The 18,548-nt window shown below is 47.0% G+C and overlaps 1 protein-coding gene and 1 long non-coding RNA gene across 5 annotated transcripts in view; one reads left to right on the top strand and one right to left on the bottom strand.

Annotated features, from left to right (window-relative positions):
• LOC115463418 (oocyte zinc finger protein XlCOF6-like) overlaps positions 1-18,548 on the top strand; it is a 1,170,818-nt gene that overhangs the window by 366,432 nt on the left and 785,838 nt on the right. The window lies entirely within an intron of this gene.
• On the bottom strand, positions 5,161-6,354 carry LOC115464019. Of its 3 annotated transcripts, none has more exons than XR_003941231.1 (3): positions 6,052-6,354; positions 5,511-5,631; positions 5,161-5,174 (listed from the first exon to the last, which is right to left on the bottom strand). It is a non-coding gene; the product is annotated as an uncharacterized LOC115464019 (long non-coding RNA). The 3 variants fall into 3 exon arrangements; XR_003941233.1 differs by lacking the exon at positions 6,052-6,354 and adding an exon at positions 5,763-5,817 and having other exon boundaries at positions 5,511-5,594; XR_003941232.1 differs by lacking the exon at positions 5,161-5,174 and adding an exon at positions 5,414-5,426.

Here is an 18,548-nt window from a genome sequence, read left to right as displayed (position 1 = left end):
TGGGTGGAAATGCAATGGTTGCCAAAACAGGTAGGGGGAGGAGGTGGTAGATGGATATTCCCTGTAGAGCTTTACCGAGACCCAGTTTTTAAGGCCTCTATGCTTCGCAGCTGGAATGAATATAAGACACATAATGAGCCACACGTTGAACGTCCAGTCCTCTATTGGGAGGCGGCTAAAGCGGTGTTTCGGGGGGAAATCATAAGCTATACGGCCCATAAACGTAAAACCCGGCTCCAGGAAATTCTACGATTGAGCCAATTAGTGTGCAAGGCGAGGAGGAGATATGGCCGACAACCCTCTCTAGAGAGTAAACAGCATCTACTATCTTTGCAGACAGCGTTGAACGAACTCCTTCACCAAAAAGCAGTGAAGGCACAAAATTATTATAAATTCCAACTGTATAAGTATGGCAACAAAGGGGGGCGTTTGATGGCGCGTCTAATTGCGGCAAAGCAGGGGAGAACTAGGATATTAATCATGAAAAACGAGCAGGATAGACGAATTTCCACAGATCAGGGAATTAGCGAAATTTTTTACAATTATTATAGAAAGTTGTATGAGAGCCCACAGGATGAAGGTCTGTCAGGAGATTCGTACTTGGAGCAGTTAAAGCTACCAAGGCTATCTATGCAAGATGAGCAGAGGCTTAATAATTTAATTACAACAGAGGAGATGTCATTGGCCATTAATCAAAGTCAATTGTTTAAAGCACCTGGGGTGGACGGCTATAGAGCGGAATTTTATAAACTAATGAGGGAAGAGATAATAGAGCCCTTAACCTCGATGTTTAATACCTTAATAGAACAAGAGCAAGTGCCCCCCAACTTAAACACTGCATGTATTATTGTAATCCCTAAAAAAGGGAAAGACCCAGAATTGGCAGCATCATATCGGCCGATTTCGCTCTTAAATTTTGAGATTAAGTTGTTAGCTAAGATCATGGCAAATAGATTGGCAAAAATTTTACCAAAGTTGATACATGATTCCCAAGCAGGGTTCGTGAAGGGTCGAACAATTGCTAAAAACGTCCGTAAAGTTCTGACCTCCTTAGAGGCTAGCAGCAAAGAGAATAAAACGTCCCTATTAATAAGCTTCGACGCGGAAAAAGCGTTTGACCGGGTTCACTGGGATTTCCTGTACGCGGTTCTTCGGAAATATGGATTTTCGGGCAGATTTTTCTCAGGGATAAAAGCATTATACTCTAATCCGAGAGCCCGAGTCTCGGTTAATGGGATTGAAACATCAGACTTCGTCATAGGAAGGGGAACGAGACAGGGCTGTCCTCTATCGCCTCTATTGTTTGTACTAACGTTAGATCCTTTATTGAGAGATATAATGGAGCAGTCGGAAATAGAGGGAACAAAGATAGGGAGGGAGATGTTTAAGGTGGCTGCATTTGCCGACGATATATTGGTTCATCTGACGAATCCGCAGGATTCGTTGGAAGCGCTGCTGGAGATCTTTTCCGAATATGGAGATTATGCGGGTTTTCGGTTGAACCGCGAGAAGTCGGAGGCCTTGGCCTCCTCTGGGGAAGTATGGAGAGATTGGAGGGGCGAATTTCCTCTGAGGCAGGCACAGAACTCCTTTACATACTTGGGATTTTTGCTACCTATGGATACTTCACGTTTATATGACCTTAATATTGCTAGGCTGCTGAGGGAGACCCGAAATGTGCTACAAGGCTGGATGGATTTGCCACTATCGCTGCTGGGTAGAATTAATTTAATAAAGATGGTTCTATTCCCTAGGTGGCTTTATGTTCTGCAAGCGGTTCCAATCTGGTTGCGTCAGAAGGACTTGCAGAACTTTTATGCACTAGCATCTAAGTTTTGTTGGAAGGGTAGGAAACCACGAGTCCGGTTTTCATGCTTAATAGGTAACTGGAGACAAGGCGGGGTGGGAATGCCGGACTTAGCATTGTATAATCAGGCATGCCAATTACGTCACTTAGGGGACTGGTTCTTAAAGTCGCAACGATACACCCCTACTGCACTAGAGTCGGCATACCTGGCTCCTTATCAACTTTTTTCATTGCTACATCATAAAATAGGCAACATACCAGAGGGATTGCGTACAAGCGTGCTGGTGCAGCCGTTAAGAGAGGCGTGGAGGAGGCTGGTGCGCCAACTTGGGGGAGACCCAGCAGTATCAGACCAGCTTACAATATGTGGGAACAGTGAGTTTTTACCTGGGATGTCGAGTCGGTATTTTGCTGACTGGGCGAAGCGAGGAATTGTATGCTTGGCTGATCTGCTGGATGGAGATGGGCGGCCCCTTTCAGCTAGAGACTTGTTGAGTAAGGTGGGGGACTCCTGGGGTAACAGATTTGCCATAAAGCAAATACAACATTACGTGGCGTCATTGCCAGAGGCCTCTTTGACCGGGCAAGTGGGAGATAAGCTAAGAGATTTTTTTCATTCATTGGGCGAAGGCGAAATTTCTGTCTCCTTGCTTTGTAAAGCATTAACTAGATGGCAACCCCCCAGAGATTATGGGCCACTGAAACAAGCGTGGGAAAGAGAATTGAACTTTGAATTAGTGTCTTGGGATGTGCCGAGGATAGTGGCGCGCATGCCCCTCTTGGTAACAGATGCTCGTTTGAGAGAATGTGCATACCGTTGTGTCCACAGAGGGTATATAACAACGTCACAATTAGCACACATGGGAGGGGGCCGAAGCCCAAATTGTCTTAAATGTGGAGAGAGCCCAGGTACGTTCCTACATATGTTTTGGAGTTGCACTCGAGTAAAAAGGTTCTGGACTCAGGTTTGGGGCTTTTGGGAAAGGAGATTGGGTATTAAAGTCCGAAAGACAGTTGAACAATTAATATTAGATTTACCTGATTCTTTTCGAGGACAGAATCGTTTTGAAGTATTATTGATTCGTAAGATGTGCTTACTGGCAAGGAAATGTATTTTACAATACTGGACGGTTAAAGACCCTCCAGCATATTGGCACTGGAGGAACCAGGTGCATCAACTGGCCTCTTGGGAGGCTGGAGAGATTAGACACTCACAAAGAAAGAGAACTACGTTTTTGGCCATCTGGGGTCCCTATTTAAGCATCCTAAATCCCAGAGGTCGGAGCTTGCTTCTAAATGCAAGGTGAACTTCCTATGGTGATTTGGTAACGTTCCTTCAGGGGGGGAATGAGGGGGGGAGGGGGGGAGAATGAGGGACGGGGAGGGGAGTTAAGAGAGGGGGAGGGAGGGGGTAGTTAAAGGGTGGGTTAGGGGCTGAGAGAGGGGAGAGGGCTTTTATCTCAGGGTTCTTCTAAGTTGGTTATATTGGGAATATGTTCTTTAATTGATTATAGTTTATGATGGTCGATACTCTGCGAGCCCATCCCTGTAAGGATAGTATCATAAATGGAGATCATTGTGTATGATACAGGAGTATTTCAGTTGTGGGTAAGATATTGGGGATGTTTTTAGATCTCTGTTGAACGGCTGCTCAGTCATTAAAATGTGGGTTATTAACAATATTAATAATATTATCTTGTTGGAATATAAAAGTTCAAACACTGAAGGTTAATAAATAAGTCGTTGTATAATTGTATCAAGACTCGATGTACGCTATATGAAGAGCCCTGTATGACAATGTTTATTTTGTTGTATTTTCAATAAAAATCGTTTAAACATAAAACATCAATATGAAAAACATGTCGTTTTATGTAACTTATCTTTTGAGCAACAGTTTGCGGCATAAATGAAACATCCCAATGAGGACTCGTTTCACCAAAAACGGCTTCCTCAGGGGACTTTATGATGCCATCGCTGTTGGTAAGCTGTTCAAAAAAACAAACAGTAGAAAGAGTCACCAGCCCAGTCTCGTAAATACAAAAATGAAATACACGAGGAGGAGCATATTCCATTATACCTCAATGTGTGTAGCTGTGTATTCTAGCCACTAAGAACCAAAACATGGCGGCTACTTATAAAGGAACGCCGGCACATGCGTGCACCCGGTGTCGCTGTTAAGTAGATCAAAGCTGGAAGGTTTAAAGATTATATATATGTACAGGAAAAACATATCACCACACCAGAAGGGTGCTTGGTGCACTTTTTCACATTCCTGCCAGTTTTGGTGCATCTGATGCACTGGCCCAGAAAATTCTCTTCCTTGATCAGTAGTAGCTTTCCGTAGAAGTAATACGTAATTAATGTCTTTCTTTCTTTTCATATCCCAACAGTTAATGAGGCTGAACAGGAGGAGCTCAAGCGAGAGCAGAATCAAGAAGAATCTGTTATACAAACGGAACAAAATGGCGATCGGAATATTTCCCAAAGGATGGAGAGGAGACACCCGAGGAATCATCAGCAGGAGCTGGAGAAGGAGGAGAGAGACCAAGCCGGAGAAACACCTTGTGGAATTACTGAGTGTGAGAGAAGTGACAGGGAACTCACAAACATCCCTGAGCACCAGAGACACTTGAGAACCAAGGGTCCCTTCCAGGATAGTAACAGTGATCCAGAGCCTTCTAAACTCCCCCAAAAAGAGAGGACAGAGAACGAATCCTTTCAATGTGACAGCTGTGGAACAATCTTCAATAGGAATGAGCATTTTTTATTGGATAAGAGAACCGACAGTAGGGTGAGATCCTTTTCATGCTCCCACTGTGAAAAAAGTTTCAGAGAGAAGATAAATTTGAAGTTAAACCACAGAATTAATGCTGAACTTAAGTCATTTTCATGTAACAAATGTAGCAAAAGTTTTTGTCATCGGAAATCATTAATTACACACCAAAGAACACACACTGGAAACATGAAGCACATCAGAAAGAGACTCTTTACATGCTCTGAGTGTAATAAAGGTTTCACTTGTTCATCACACTTAAAAATACATCAAATGAGCCACAGTGGAAAGAAACCTTTTACATGCACTGAGTGTAATAAAAGTTTCACTGGTTCATCACACCTGAAAACTCATCAAATGATTCACAGTGGAAAGAAACCTTTTACATGCTCTGAGTGTAATAAAAGTTTTACTCAGTCAGGACACCTGAAAACTCATCAAATGATTCACAGTGGAAAGAAACCTTTTACATGCTCTGAGTGTAATAAAGGTTTCACTTGTTCATCACACTTAAAACTTCATCAAATGATCCATAGTGGGAAGAAACCTTTTACATGCTCTGAGTGTAATAAAGCTTTCACTTGTTCATCACACCTGAAAACTCATCAAATGAGCCACAGTGGAAAGAAACCTTTTACATGTACTGAGTGTAATAAAAGATTTACTCAGTCAGGACACCTGAAAACTCATCAAATGATTCACAGTGGAAAGAAACCTTTTACATGCACTGTGTGTAATAAAAGTTTCGCTTTTTCATCGTGCCTGAAAATTCATCAATTGATCCACAGTGGAAAGAAACCTTTTACATGTACTGAGTGTAATAAAAGCTTTAGTTCTTCTTCATACCTGAAAACTCATCAAATGAGCCACAGTGGAAAGAAACCTTTTACATGTACTGAGTGTAATAAAAGATTTACTCAGTCAGGACACCTGAAAACTCATCAAATGATTCACAGTGGAAAGAAACCTTTTACATGCTCTGAGTGTAATAAAAGTTTCGCTTCTTCATCATACCTGAAAAATCATCAACTGATCCACAGTGGAGAGAAACCTTTTACATGTACTGAGTGTAATAAATGTTTTACTCAGTCATCACACCTGAAAACTCATCAAATGATCCACAGTGGAAAGAAACCTTTTCCATGCACTGTGTGTAATAAAAGTTTCGCTTCTTCATCATACCTGAAAAATCATCAAATGATTCACAGTGGAAAGAAACCTTTTACATGCTCTGAGTGTAATAAAGGTTTCTATTGTTCATCACACTTAAAACTTCATCAACTGATCCACAGTGGAAAGAAACCTTTTACATGTACTGAGTGTAATAAAAGCTTTAGTTCTTCTTCATACCTGAAAACTCATCAAATGAGCCACAGTGGAAAGAAACCTTTTACATGTACTGAGTGTAATAAAAGATTTACTCAGTCAGGACACCTGAAAACTCATCAAATGATTCACAGTGGAAAGAAACCTTTTACATGCACTGTGTGTAATAAAAGTTTCGCTTTTTCATCGTGCCTGAAAATTCATCAATTGATCCACAGTGGAAAGAAACCTTTTACATGTACTGAGTGTAATAAAAGTTTCACTCGTTCATCATATCTGAAAATACACCAAAAACTTCATGGTGGAAAGAAACCTTTTACATGCATTGTGTGTAATAAAAGTTTCGCTTCTTTATCATACCTGAAAAATCATCAACTGATCCACAGTGGAAAGAAACCTTTTACATGTACTGAGTGTAATAAATGTTTTACTCAGTCATCACACCTGAAAACTCATCAAATGATCCACAGTGGAAAGACACCTTTTACATGCTCTGAGTGTAATAAAAGCTTTAGTTCTTCTTCATACCTGAAAACTCATCAAATGAGCCACAGTGGAAAGAAACCTTTTACATGCTAGGAGTGTAATAAAAGCTTTAGTTCTTCTTCATACCTGAAAACTCATCAAATGATCCACAGTGGAAAGACACCTTTTACATGCTCTGAGTGTAATAAAAGCTTTAGTTCTTCTTCATACCTGAAAACTCATCAAATGATCCACAGTGGAAAGAAACCTTTTCCATGTACTGAGTGTAATAAAAGTTTCACTCGTTCATCACACCTGAAAATCCACCAAACACTCCACAATGGCAATAGACCTTTTCCATGTACAGTGTGTGGTAAACGTTTCAGTGAGCCGTCACAGCTGAAGAGGCATCAAATGATCCACAGTGGAATGAAACCTTTTACATGCTCTGAGTGTAATAAAGGTTTCATTTGTTCATCATACTTAAAAATTCATCAAATGAGCCACAGTGGAAAGAAACCTTTTCCATGCACTGAATGTAATAAAAGTTTCACTCGTTCATCACACTTGAAAATCCATCAAACACTCCACAATGGCAAGAAACCTTTTGCATGTATAGAGTGTGGTAAATGTTTCTGTGAGCCGTCACAGCTGAAGAGGCATCAAATGATCCACAGTGGAAAGAAACCTTTTACATGTACTGAGTGTAATAAAAGTTTCACTCGTTCTTCATACCTGAAAACTCATCAAATGAGCCACAGATAAATGTTTTGCTTCTTTATAAAACCTGAAAACTCATTGTGTTACAAGAAATGATTTACTTTGGGGGAAAGAGCTCTAGAGCACTCGCTACTGTTTATAATTTAAGAGCAGGCGCTGTATTTATAAGTTTTAGGATATTAATTTCTCCACCAATCACCAAAGGTGATAATTGCAATAAATTAAATAAATTAAGTATATATCTCTGTTGAAATGCAGTATTCACCGAGGACAAGCAGGCTGCTTGTTCTCATGACTGGTTGACGTCCACGGCAGCCCCCACCAACCGGAACAAAAACTTTGCGGGCGGTCCCGCACGCAGGGCATGCCCACCGCGCATGCGCGGCCATCTTCCCGCCTGTGCGCAACCGTTCCCGCTCAGTCTTTTCTTTTCCGCGCTGGAGAGAGCCGTGTTCGTCTCTCTCTCTGTCAGCCCCGGAAACCGGATCGCGCCTTAGACGTGAGTTTTTTCTTCGTTGTTTTTCTTTCATTGTTTTCTTTTGTTCTGTAAAAAAAAAAAAAACTTTGTTTTTCCCTCGTACTTTTAGCGGGGGCGCCTCCTTGTCGTCGCGGTCGATTTATTTTTCGAGGTGTGATTTTTACCGCCACCATCGACGACTTTGACTTCACCGACACAATTTTTCCGTCGATGTCCTCGAAGGTCCCGAGTGGATTTAAGATGTGTGGTCGGTGCGGCCGGCATATCTCGCAGACCGACACTCACGCTTGGTGCCTCCAGTGCCTCGGGCCGGAGCATGATACCAAGACGTGCACCTTGTGTCTCGGTTTACGGAAACGGACACAGGTGGCGAGGCAAGTTCTTCAGGACCGTCTTTTCGGAACTTGCGCCGGCCCCTCGACGTCGACTTCGACGGCATCAGTGTCGACGGCCGCATCTTCGGTACCGGTACCGATGTCCACGAAATCGGCACCGACGGCATCGACCCCAGGAGCACAGGTCCCATTGGCCCGCCGGTCCTCCGGAGATGGCAGGGGTGAGCGGCAGCGTGGGCAATCGGCCCCGGTCACTCCCTCTACCCAGGGCCCTCGGGACCAAACCCTGTCGGACCCGATCCCTCGAGGCCGAGGGGGATCTACCTCCTCCTCTTCGATACCGCCGAGCGCCGATGACGGGCACCGGAAGAAGGCTAAAAAGCACCATCATCGGTTGCCCACGGCGCATGTGGCTACCGGCTCCAGAGATGACTCGACGCCGAGGAAGCGGCAGCACCGGGAGGAGCGTTCCCCCTCGGTGGTAGAGGTATCGCTACGTCAGGGCACCAGCACTTCGATGCCGTCTCCTGGACCCGAGCAGATTCCGGCACCTCTACCGGCCCCCTCGCCTTTCCCAACAGCGGGCCTTGACGAGTGCCTCCGAGCCATCCTTCCGGGGATCCTGGAAGGGCTGATGCGCCAGACTGTGCCCCCCGGCGCCGTTGATGGAGGCGCGGGCGTGCTCTAGCCCGGTGCCAAGGCCTTCGACGCCGCTTGCGGTGCCGGTCTCGACCGCCACGCAGGTGGAGTCAACGTCGATGGAGTGAGCTTCATCCCCGCCGGCGCGGGAGTCCAGCGCTCGACGACGCCACCGAGGACTTGGTGCCTCGAAGTCGAGCCGGGCCCAGTTGAGGTCTGAGCTACAAGAGCTCATGTCCGACACCGAGGAAGAGGCCTCGTGGGGGGAGGAGGAGGACCCCAGATATTTCTCCTCAGAGGAGTCTGTGGGCCTTCCCTCCGACCCCACTCCTTCACCGGAGAGGAAGCTCTCGCCACCTGAGAGCCTCTCCTTTGCCTCCTTCGTCAGGGATATGTCTGTCTGCATTCCCGTCCCCGTGGTCTCTGTGGATGAGCCGAGGGCCGAGATGCTCGAGGTCCTCGACTATCCATCACCACCTAGAGAGTCCTCCACGGTACCGTTGCACAATGTCCTCAAAGAGACACTGCTTCGGAACTGGTTGAGACCTTTATCTAACCCCACCATCCCCAAGAAAGCGGAGTCCCAATACAGGATCCACTCGGACCCAGAGTTAATGCGGCCTCAATTGCCTCATGACTCGGCGGTCGTGGACTCTGCTCTCAAGAGGGCACGGAGTTCGAGGGGTACCGCCTCGGCGCCCCCGGGGTGGGAGTCTCGCACTCTGGACTCGTTTGGGAGGAAGGCCTACCAATCTTCAATGCTCGTGACCCGCATCCAATCCTACCAGCTCTACACGAGCATACATATGCGGAATAATGTGAAGCAACTGGCGGACCTGGTCGACAAGCTCCCCCCGGAGCAGGAGGTGGTCAGGCAGCTGAAGGCGTGCAGAAAGTTCCTGTCCAGGGGTATATATGACACCTGTGATGTGGCATCTCGAGCTGCGGCCCAAGGTATAGTGATGCACAGGCTCTCATGGCTGCGTGCCTCTGACCTGGACAACCACACCCAGCAGCGGCTGGCCGATGTCCCTTGCCGGGGGGATAATATTTTTGGTGAGAAGGTCGAGCAGTTGGTGGACCAACTACACCAGCGGGAAACCGCCCTCGACAAGCTCTTCCACCGGGCGCCTTCAGCATCCATCTCAGCAGGTGGATGTTTTTCCCGGGCCAGGCAGGCTGCGCCCTACGCCTACAACAAGCGTAGGTACACCCAGCTGGCCCGAAGGCCTCACCAGGCACAGGGACAGTCCCAGCGTGCTCGTTCCCGTCAACAGCATGCGCCTAAGCAGCCCCCGGCGCCTCCACAGCAAAAACCGGGGACGGGTTTTTGACTGGATCCATGGGAACATAGCCGCCATCAAAGTGTCCGTACCGGACGATCTGCCAGTCGGGGGGAGGTTAAAACTTTTTCACCAAAGGTGGCCTCTAATAACCTCCGACCAGTGGGTTCTCCAAATAGTGCGGTGCGGATATGCCCTGAATTTGGCCTCCCCTCCACCAAATTGTCCTCCGGGAGCCCAATCCTTCAGCTCCAATCACAAGCAGGTACTTGCAGAGGAACTCTCTGCCCTTCTCAGCGCCAATGCGGTCGAGCCCGTGCCACCCGGGCAGGAAGGGCAGGGATTCTATTCCAGGTACTTCCTTGTGGAAAAGAAAACAGGGGGGATGCGCCCCATCCTAGACCTGAGAGGCCTGAACAAATACCTGGTCAAAGAGAAGTTCAGGATGCTTTCCTTGGGCACCCCTTCTACTAATGATTCAGAAAGACGATTGGCTATGTTCCCTGGATTTATTGGACGCATACACTCACATCCCGATACTGCCAGCTCACAGACAGTATCTCAGATTCCGTTTGGGAACACGGCACTTTCAGTACTGTGTGCTGCCCTTTGGGCTTGCCTCTGCGCCTCGAGTGTTCACAAAGTGCCTCGTGGTGGTAGCGGCGTATCTACGCAAGCTGGGAGTGCACGTGTTCCCATATCTCGACGATTGGCTGGTCAAGAACACCTCGGAGGCAGGAGTTCTCCGGTCCATGCAGTGCACTATTCACCTCCTGGAGCTGCTGGGGTTTGTGATAAATTACCCAAAGTCCCATCTCCAGCCAGTCCAATCTCTGGAATTCATAGGAGCTCTGCTGAATTCACAGACGGCTCAGGCCTTTCTTCCCGAAGCGAGTAGTGCTCCGCACTCACCCTAAGTTCCTGCCGAAGGTGGTGTCGGAGTTCCATCTTAACCAGTCAATTGTCTTGCCAACATTCTTTCCCAGACCGCATACCCGCCCTGCTGAACGTCAGTTGCACACATTGGACTGCAAGCGAGCTTTGGCCTTATATCTGGAGCGGACACAGCCCCACAGACAGTCCGCCCAATTGTTTATTTCTTTCGACCCCAGTAGGAAAGGGGTCGCTGTCGGGAAATGCACCATCTCCAATTGGCTAGCAGATTGCATTTCCTTCACTTACGCCCAGGCTGGGCTGACTCTTGAGGGTCATGTCACGGCTCATAGTGTCAGAGCCATGGCAGCGTCGGTGGCCCACTTGAAGTCAGCCACTATTGAAGAGATTTGCAAAGCTGCGACGTGGTCATCTGTCCACACATTCACATCACATTACTGCCTCCAGCAGGATACCCGACGCGACAGTCGGTTCGGGCAGTCGGTGCTGCAGAATCTGTTTGGGGTTTATGTTTTAACGATTTTTATTGATGAGACAATACTGGACAGAACGAAAAGGTTTACAGGTATTATTGAAACAACATCTTAAACTTATATTCGAACATCAAAAATGCCATCATCAACTTTTTAGCAATTTCCCCCCCCCCTCCCCCCCCCCCCTCTTCCCTCCCTCCTCTTATCTAATCCTTTTAGCTCCATTCCCATTCTCTCCTCCCCTTCACCTATTGCTCAGCGATCTGTTTGGGGTTTAAATCCAACTCCACCCTCCAGGACCCGAATTTATTCTGGTCAGGCTGCACTCTCAGTTAGTTGTTCTTCGTAGGTCAATTTCTGTTATACCCTTGCCGTTGCAAGGTTCAGTTGACCTGGGTTCTTGTTTTGAGTGAGCCTGAGAGCTAGGGATACCCCAGTCGTGAGAACAAGCAGCCTGCTTGTCCTTGGAGAAAGCGAATGATACATACCTGTAGCAGGTGTTCTTCGAGGACAGCAGGCTGATTGTTCTCACCTACCCTCCCTCCTCCCCTTTGGAATTGCGTTTTTACTCAGTTTGCTTGTCATTCAACTGAGCGGGAACGGTCGCGCACGGGCGGGAAGACGGCCGCGCATGCGCGGTGGGCGTGCCCTGTGTGCGGGACCGCCCGCAAAGTTTTTGTTCCGGTTGGTGGGGGTTGCCGTGGACGTCAACCAGTCGTGAGAACAAGCAGCCTGCTGTCCTCGGAGAACACCTGCTACAGGTATGTATCATTCGCTTTCTGTACTGCAAGATTTGAAAGCATGTACTCAGAGCATGGCACTAAGTTTAAAAGTGTCCATGTGCTACCAGTATAACCTTAACAGTATCATATACTCAGAACAGAAAGAGACTATATTTTTATCTTCAAAAAAAGTTGATTTAATATACAAATCATGTAAATAATATTGCAAATGAGAGGTAAGGGTCTTACAGAGAATCTGCATATAAAGCCAGGTACCAGGTCTAGATCAAAAAGTTATAACTCACAGAACAGTCCTTTTGTTACAGAGCATGCTGTGGTCCATTGAAGATTGATGAGGCAGAGGCAGGTGGACCGTAGGTCAGGTCCCAAGAGTGAGCATCAGGTTCCAAGAGAGAGCAGCAGGTCCCAAGCGAGCTTCCCAAGAGAGAGAGCTGGGCTGTTTCCAGGCTTTTTATAATGTTCCCCGAGTTGTAGTTTGCAGGGGATCTTGGGTATTGTAGTTTGCAGGGGAGCATGGTCACATGTTTCCTGGATATCTGCTGGCAAATGGCTTTTCTATAGCTTGAGGGTTTCAGTCTGCTGTGATAGGTGGAGTTTCTTTTGTCATTTGAGTCATAGGAGTCTCTGTCTGCTTCAGTTTTTTGTTCTCTAGAGATGTCTTGGTGACCCTTCCAGCCAGCTTTTGTCTCTGTTAAGTGTTTGTAATTGACTAGCCCTGCTACCAGAAATTCCCAAGGAAAAGGGGAAAGAAGGTATTGAAATGCAGTTTCAATACATCTTTTAAAAGCTGCATTTTTAGAGGTCACGTGATGCACGGCTAGAGGGTGGCTGTCGTCGTGCAGAGCTCCCTCCCTTCCCGAATTGTTACAGCAATAAACCGCGGCGACGAAAGCAGTGATTCACCCGAAATACAGGGGAAACACCTAGCTAACCTTGGCGCTGGTAGAGCGCGAGCAGGAACAGACGGATGGCAGCGAAATCGGGGAAGAAAGAGGGGACGAGAAGTCGGATCCCCGAATCCAAGATGGCGAACGCAAGGAGCGGGAGTCCTCCGACGGTGAGCTCCGCGTGGGCTGCAGAGGTAGCAGCAGAGGTATCCTTGATGCTAGAGGCTTCCGTAGACCTGAAGCTACAAAGGATCACAGACCAACTGCAGGGAATCGATGAGAAGTTGGGGGGCATCCAGACAGAGTTCGCCCAATATAAACAGAGATTATCAGATATAGAAGATAGTGTGCAGCGACGGGAACAGTCAGATAAAACGCTGAAACAAAAGGTGGAACGCCTAGAGGCCAAATTAGAAGATCTTGAGAACAGATCTCGGAGAAGCAATATCAGAATGATAGGTTTTCCCGAAAATGTCAAAGAAGTAGACCTGAGATCTGTATTGGAAACTTGGCTTCCCACTGCACTTAATTTGACATTGGCAACGGGCCCGCTACGTGTGGAGCGGGCCCACAGGCTGGGCCCCCTGAAAAAAGAAGATCAGAGGCCAAGAGTGGTGATATTTAAAGTGCTTAATTTTGCACACAAACAGGAAATATTTCGTGCGCTCAGAAAAGTGGAGCAGCTGAAATATGAGAACTCTGTGGTGCGCTGTTTCCAGGATTGCTCTATGGCGGTGTCTCAGCAGCGGAGGGCATATCGAGATGTGTGCCAACTTTTATTCACAAAAAAGATCCAATTCGCTCTACTATATCCTGCCCGGCTGAAGGTTTGGTACAGAGGGTCCCAACAATTTTTCAATACAGTGGAGGAGGCGTTGAAATTTGCACAGCAGGCAGTGAGGGCTGAGGGACCGGCATGAGTGATCTGGCCCGGTTGACAAATGCTCTTGAAAGTTAATGAGCCTATAGGATTTTGCTGCCGGATGCTTGTCTGGAGTTAAGTGTCCCTGGACATATACTTCAGAAGGACTTTATTACACTAAGTGATATAATGCGATGCCATTTGTTTTATGTTTCATGAGGCCCACAAGGGGGGGTTTGGCTGAGTGATTATTCTGTTCCATATAAATACCCGAGCAAAAAAAAAAAAAAAAAAAATTCGGGTGGGTGAATGAGGGGGATACGAGAAGTGTGACTGACAATGAAGCATGTATAGGGAGGGGGGGGAGCTCGCGTGATTGGGCTTCTTTTTAGGAGCCATGCAGGGTTACACAGGGGATAGAGGGGCTGGGAGGGGGAGGGAGGGGTTGTGGAGATATTTGGGAGAATATGGCAAGAATTATGATTGGAATGGATGGTCAAGGGGGGGAGGCTCAAGGGCTGGGGGGCCTTCTCTCTCATTACTCGATAAATCTAACATTGTTATTCAAATGTATGATTACTGGACTTATGAGTTCACTTAAGATAGTTTCGTGGAATGTGGGGGGGGTTTCCTCCCCTATTAAACGAACTAAAGTTTTGCAGGAACTGCAGAGACAGAAGGCTGATGTGGCTTTGCTTCAGGAGACACATCTTTCCTCCGGAGAACATGCTAAATTTAAAAGAGGATGGGTGGGATCTCTGGTAGAAGCCCCGGCGGTGGGTCGGAAGGCAGGGGTGCTGATTCTCTTTCGGAGGGGCATCCCGCTTCGGATCATCTCCGTCTGGGCCGACCCGGAGGGAAGGTGGGTTTTGACCAAGGTGGAAATTAATGGTCGCCCTTTGATGTTATGCAATGTCTATGCCCCCAATGTGTTTAATAAAAAATTTTTCCAAGATCTGATTAGGAGGCTGTCTCCTCACGTGGAGGGAGAATTGATTGTGGGTGGAGACTTTAACTTGGTATGTGACTCTCTCATGGATCGTTCCACCTCAGTTTGCCAGAATCCGGGGGGGAGCCGTAAGGCGTTGTCCTCTTTTTGTAAAGCCCTGGCACTAGTAGATGTATGGCGGATGTTACATTCGTCTGAAAGGGATTATACCCATCTCTCAAGGGCACATGGTTCTCAGTCCCGCCTGGATTATTTGTTTGTTTCAAATTCTTTATTTTCTAAGGTGCGGAGGGCGGAGATTGGCCCGTACGCAGTTTCTGATCACGCTGTGATATGGTTAACACTGGAAGATCGGTTGAAGGGCCGGGGTAATTGGATGTGGAGATACCCCTTGGAGTTGGTAAGAGATCCGAGATTTCAGAAACATTTATTGGGCAAATGGGAGGATTATGTGTATCATAATGGTGCTCATGTTGACCAACCAGCTTTGTTTTGGGAAACAGCAAAGGTTGTCTTAAGGGGAGATATTATCTCTTACTCTACGCATAAGAAGAGGATGAGGGACAGGGAAATTGTTCGTCTGGGAGGCTTGGTCCAGAAGCTACGGAGAAAATATGGACATGCACCCACGGCCTCATGTAAAGTGGCTTTATTGGAAGCGCAGAAAGAATTAAATGAGCTCTTACACCAGCGGGCGACCAAGACCCAGTTGTATTATAAATACCGTCTGTTCCAGTATGGTAATAAGGCGGGCAGCATGTTGGCTAGGATGGTTCGTAGGAAAGAGGGGATCAATCGGGTCTCCCAATTAAAAGCTGGGGATGGGAGAATGGTGAGAGACGATGGGGATATTGCGGACACCTTTGGTAAGTTTTATGAGGTGCTGTATGCCTCGGATCGAGACGAAGTATTGGATAGCAAATTGTATTTGGATAACTTGGTTTTGCCTGTCCTTTCGGATAGGCAGAGGGAATGTTTGAATGCACCATTTACAGAGGGGGACCTGATGTTGGCTCTACAGCAGTGTACTTCCCACAAAGCTCCTGGACCTGATGGTTATAGAGTAGAATTTTACAAACAATTTTATGACCAGATCCAGGGGCCCTTATTGACTTTATTTAATTCAATGGTGTCAACGCGGACGTGCCCGGGTACGTTCCGGGAGGCCCAGATTGTTGTAATACCTAAAGAGGGGAAGAATGTGGTGGACCCTGCATCTTACAGACCCATTTCTTTAATTAATGTGGATGCGAAGTTATATGCCAAAATCTTAGCCAACCGATTAGCCTTAGTTTTACCATCCCTGGCTGAGGAGTCCCAGGTGGGGTTTGTAAGGGGGAGGACGGCCGTGAAAAATGTTCGATCTTTGTTGACCTCTCTAGAGGTTGTAGCCCGGAGACGCCTTCCGTCGCTTTTAGTTAGCTTCGACGCGGAAAAGGCGTTTGACCGGGTCAGCTGGTCGTTTTTGTTTGCTGTCTTACGTACTTATGGTTTTGGGGGCTTTTTCTTAGAGGCTATCAAGGTCCTATACTCGGAGCCGGGTGCTTATGTGTGGGTAAATGGAGAACGTTCGAGATCTTTCCGGATTCATAGAGGGACGAGGCAGGGGTGTCCCTTGTCTCCGCTTTTGTTCATCTTGTCCCTGGATCCTCTGCTCCGGGAGGTGATGCAACACCCGGAGATTAGAGGTGTACAGATAGGAGATTCTGAGTTCTTGCTCTCTGCTTTTGCAGATGATTTGCTAGTACATCTCACAGAACCGCGCTCTTCTTTGCCGGCTCTATTAGAACTATTTGCGGAATATGGAGATTTTGCGGGGTTCCGCCTCAATTATAGTAAATCAATGGCGTTATCCTCGATGGAAGACTTAAGGCGGACATGGGGAGTGGGATTCCCCCTTAGGTGGGCGCCGGGGTCTTTTAAGTATCTCGGCCTACATATTTCGATGAAAGTCTCAGAATTATACCACTTGAATGTTTCTAGATTGTTGAGAGCCACAACGGAGAGGCTGCGTGCTTGGCAGCATTTACCATTATCTCTTAGTGGGAGGATTCAGTTATTCAGAATGGTGGAGTTCCCTAGATGGTTATATCTATTACATATGCTGCCCGTCTATTTGAAAACAAGAGATTTGACCTTGTTGACCAAGATGGTTAGGCGATTCTGTTGGGGAGGTAAGAAGGCAAAGTTGCCATTACAGATGCTGCAGGGGGCCTGGAGGGAGGGAGGCCTGGGGCTCCCGGATTTGAGGAGGTATAATTGGGCGTGCCTCCTGAGGTATCTCGGAGATTGGTTTTTGGCGAGAGATGATTACACTTGGAGGAAGCTGGAAAGCCAATATTACGCACCGTGCCATTTCTATTTTCTCTTGCAGGCTCCCAGTAAGTCACTTCCCCCTGATTTGCGCTCCAGTATCTTAGTGTCCCCTCTGAGAGCGCTTTGGAGAGATGTGATGCGGATGTTTGGCCTGAATAGATGCACCTCAGATCTTCTCCCTATTCAGGGCAACCTGCTGTTTAGGCCGGGCTTGGAGAATGCGGTTTTTCGGACTTGGGCGAGACAGGGGATAAGTCGGTTAGAGCATGTGTTGAGTCGACAAGGTTGCATGTTGAACTTAGGAGCATTGGGACTGGGGTATGATATGAGAGGTGTTTTTGCCTATGCCCAGTTAAAACACTATGTGGACTCCCTGGAGACGGGGGCTCTGGGGGCTGGACACTGTCGCCTTTTGAGGCAGTTTTTCCATTCGGTACAAAGTGAACGTCTTTCCATTTCAGGGCTATGCAGAGCGTTAGGAAAGTTTTTGGTGCCCAAGGATCGGGAGAACATTCGACAGAGATGGGCAGGAGATTTGGAGAAGCCAAATATTTCTTTGGATTTTGATGTTTTGACGGCCAGGATACGAAGTTTGACGGGAAACGCAGGGCTTAGAGAGTGCCAATACCGCATCCTACATAGGGCCTATTTAACGAAGGCTCAGGTATTTAGGATGGGGGGAGTTGATACACCCTTATGTGGGAAGTGTGGGAGGGTTCCGGGCTCTTTTTTTCATTGTTTGTGGAGCTGCTATACAGTGAGACACTTTTGGGATTCCATCGCTCAATATCTGGCGGATCTCTTGGACTTGAGAATCATGTGCTCTCCGATGGGAATTTTGTTAGACAAATATGAAGCATTTCTTTTGCAGAAGGGATCGGCCCGTCAGTTGGTTCGGAAGGCCTTTTTGATTGGCAAGAGGCTGGTGATGAGCCAATGGGTGGCAGAGACCCCCCCGGATTTCTGGCACTGGCGTAACAAGTTACACGAATTTATGTTGTTTGAGAGAAGAGGGGTGGGGGGCTCCACTGGGCGGCTACGACGATTCTTGGATGTTTGGGGGCCATATATTCACAGTCTGTCTCCTAAGGGGCGCAGTTTAGTGGTGAACTCGCTTTAGACATATACTGAACTCAGACCATCCTCTATGATAATAAATTGGAAATCTGAATATCTCTCAACAAGGGGTGGGGGGTAGAGGGGGGGGGAGGGGGGGATACTAGTGTTTGATTTACAGTTCAGCACCCTTTTTGGGTCTGGTAATATTCTGTCCCTCACGAGCATTTTAAGAATGGTAGATTTTGATGTGGAATGTGGAAGGGGGGAACATATAACTTTTCAAATTATACTCTGTTAGAAGGCTGACAGGGAGGAAGGGAAATGTTTTATCAAAACATCAAAGATAATCGTTACTTGTATAATATCAGTAAAAGTTGCTGAAACACGAATATAAAGTATAATTGTGGGAGGGGGGATAAAATGTTGAAAGTATGATGACTGTAAGCAGAGAGGTGTATCTGTTATGTTGCCACCGCAAATGTTGCAATGTTGTCTTGATATTAATGTGTGAAGGTGGATTTACATTCTGGTTTAATTTG

This window comes from Microcaecilia unicolor, chromosome 1 (assembly GCF_901765095.1).
Source record: "Microcaecilia unicolor chromosome 1, aMicUni1.1, whole genome shotgun sequence".
Taxonomy (NCBI): domain Eukaryota; kingdom Metazoa; phylum Chordata; class Amphibia; order Gymnophiona; family Siphonopidae; genus Microcaecilia; species Microcaecilia unicolor.
Note: the sequence above shows the minus strand (reverse complement) of the source record. Positions and strands in the feature narration are given on the sequence as shown.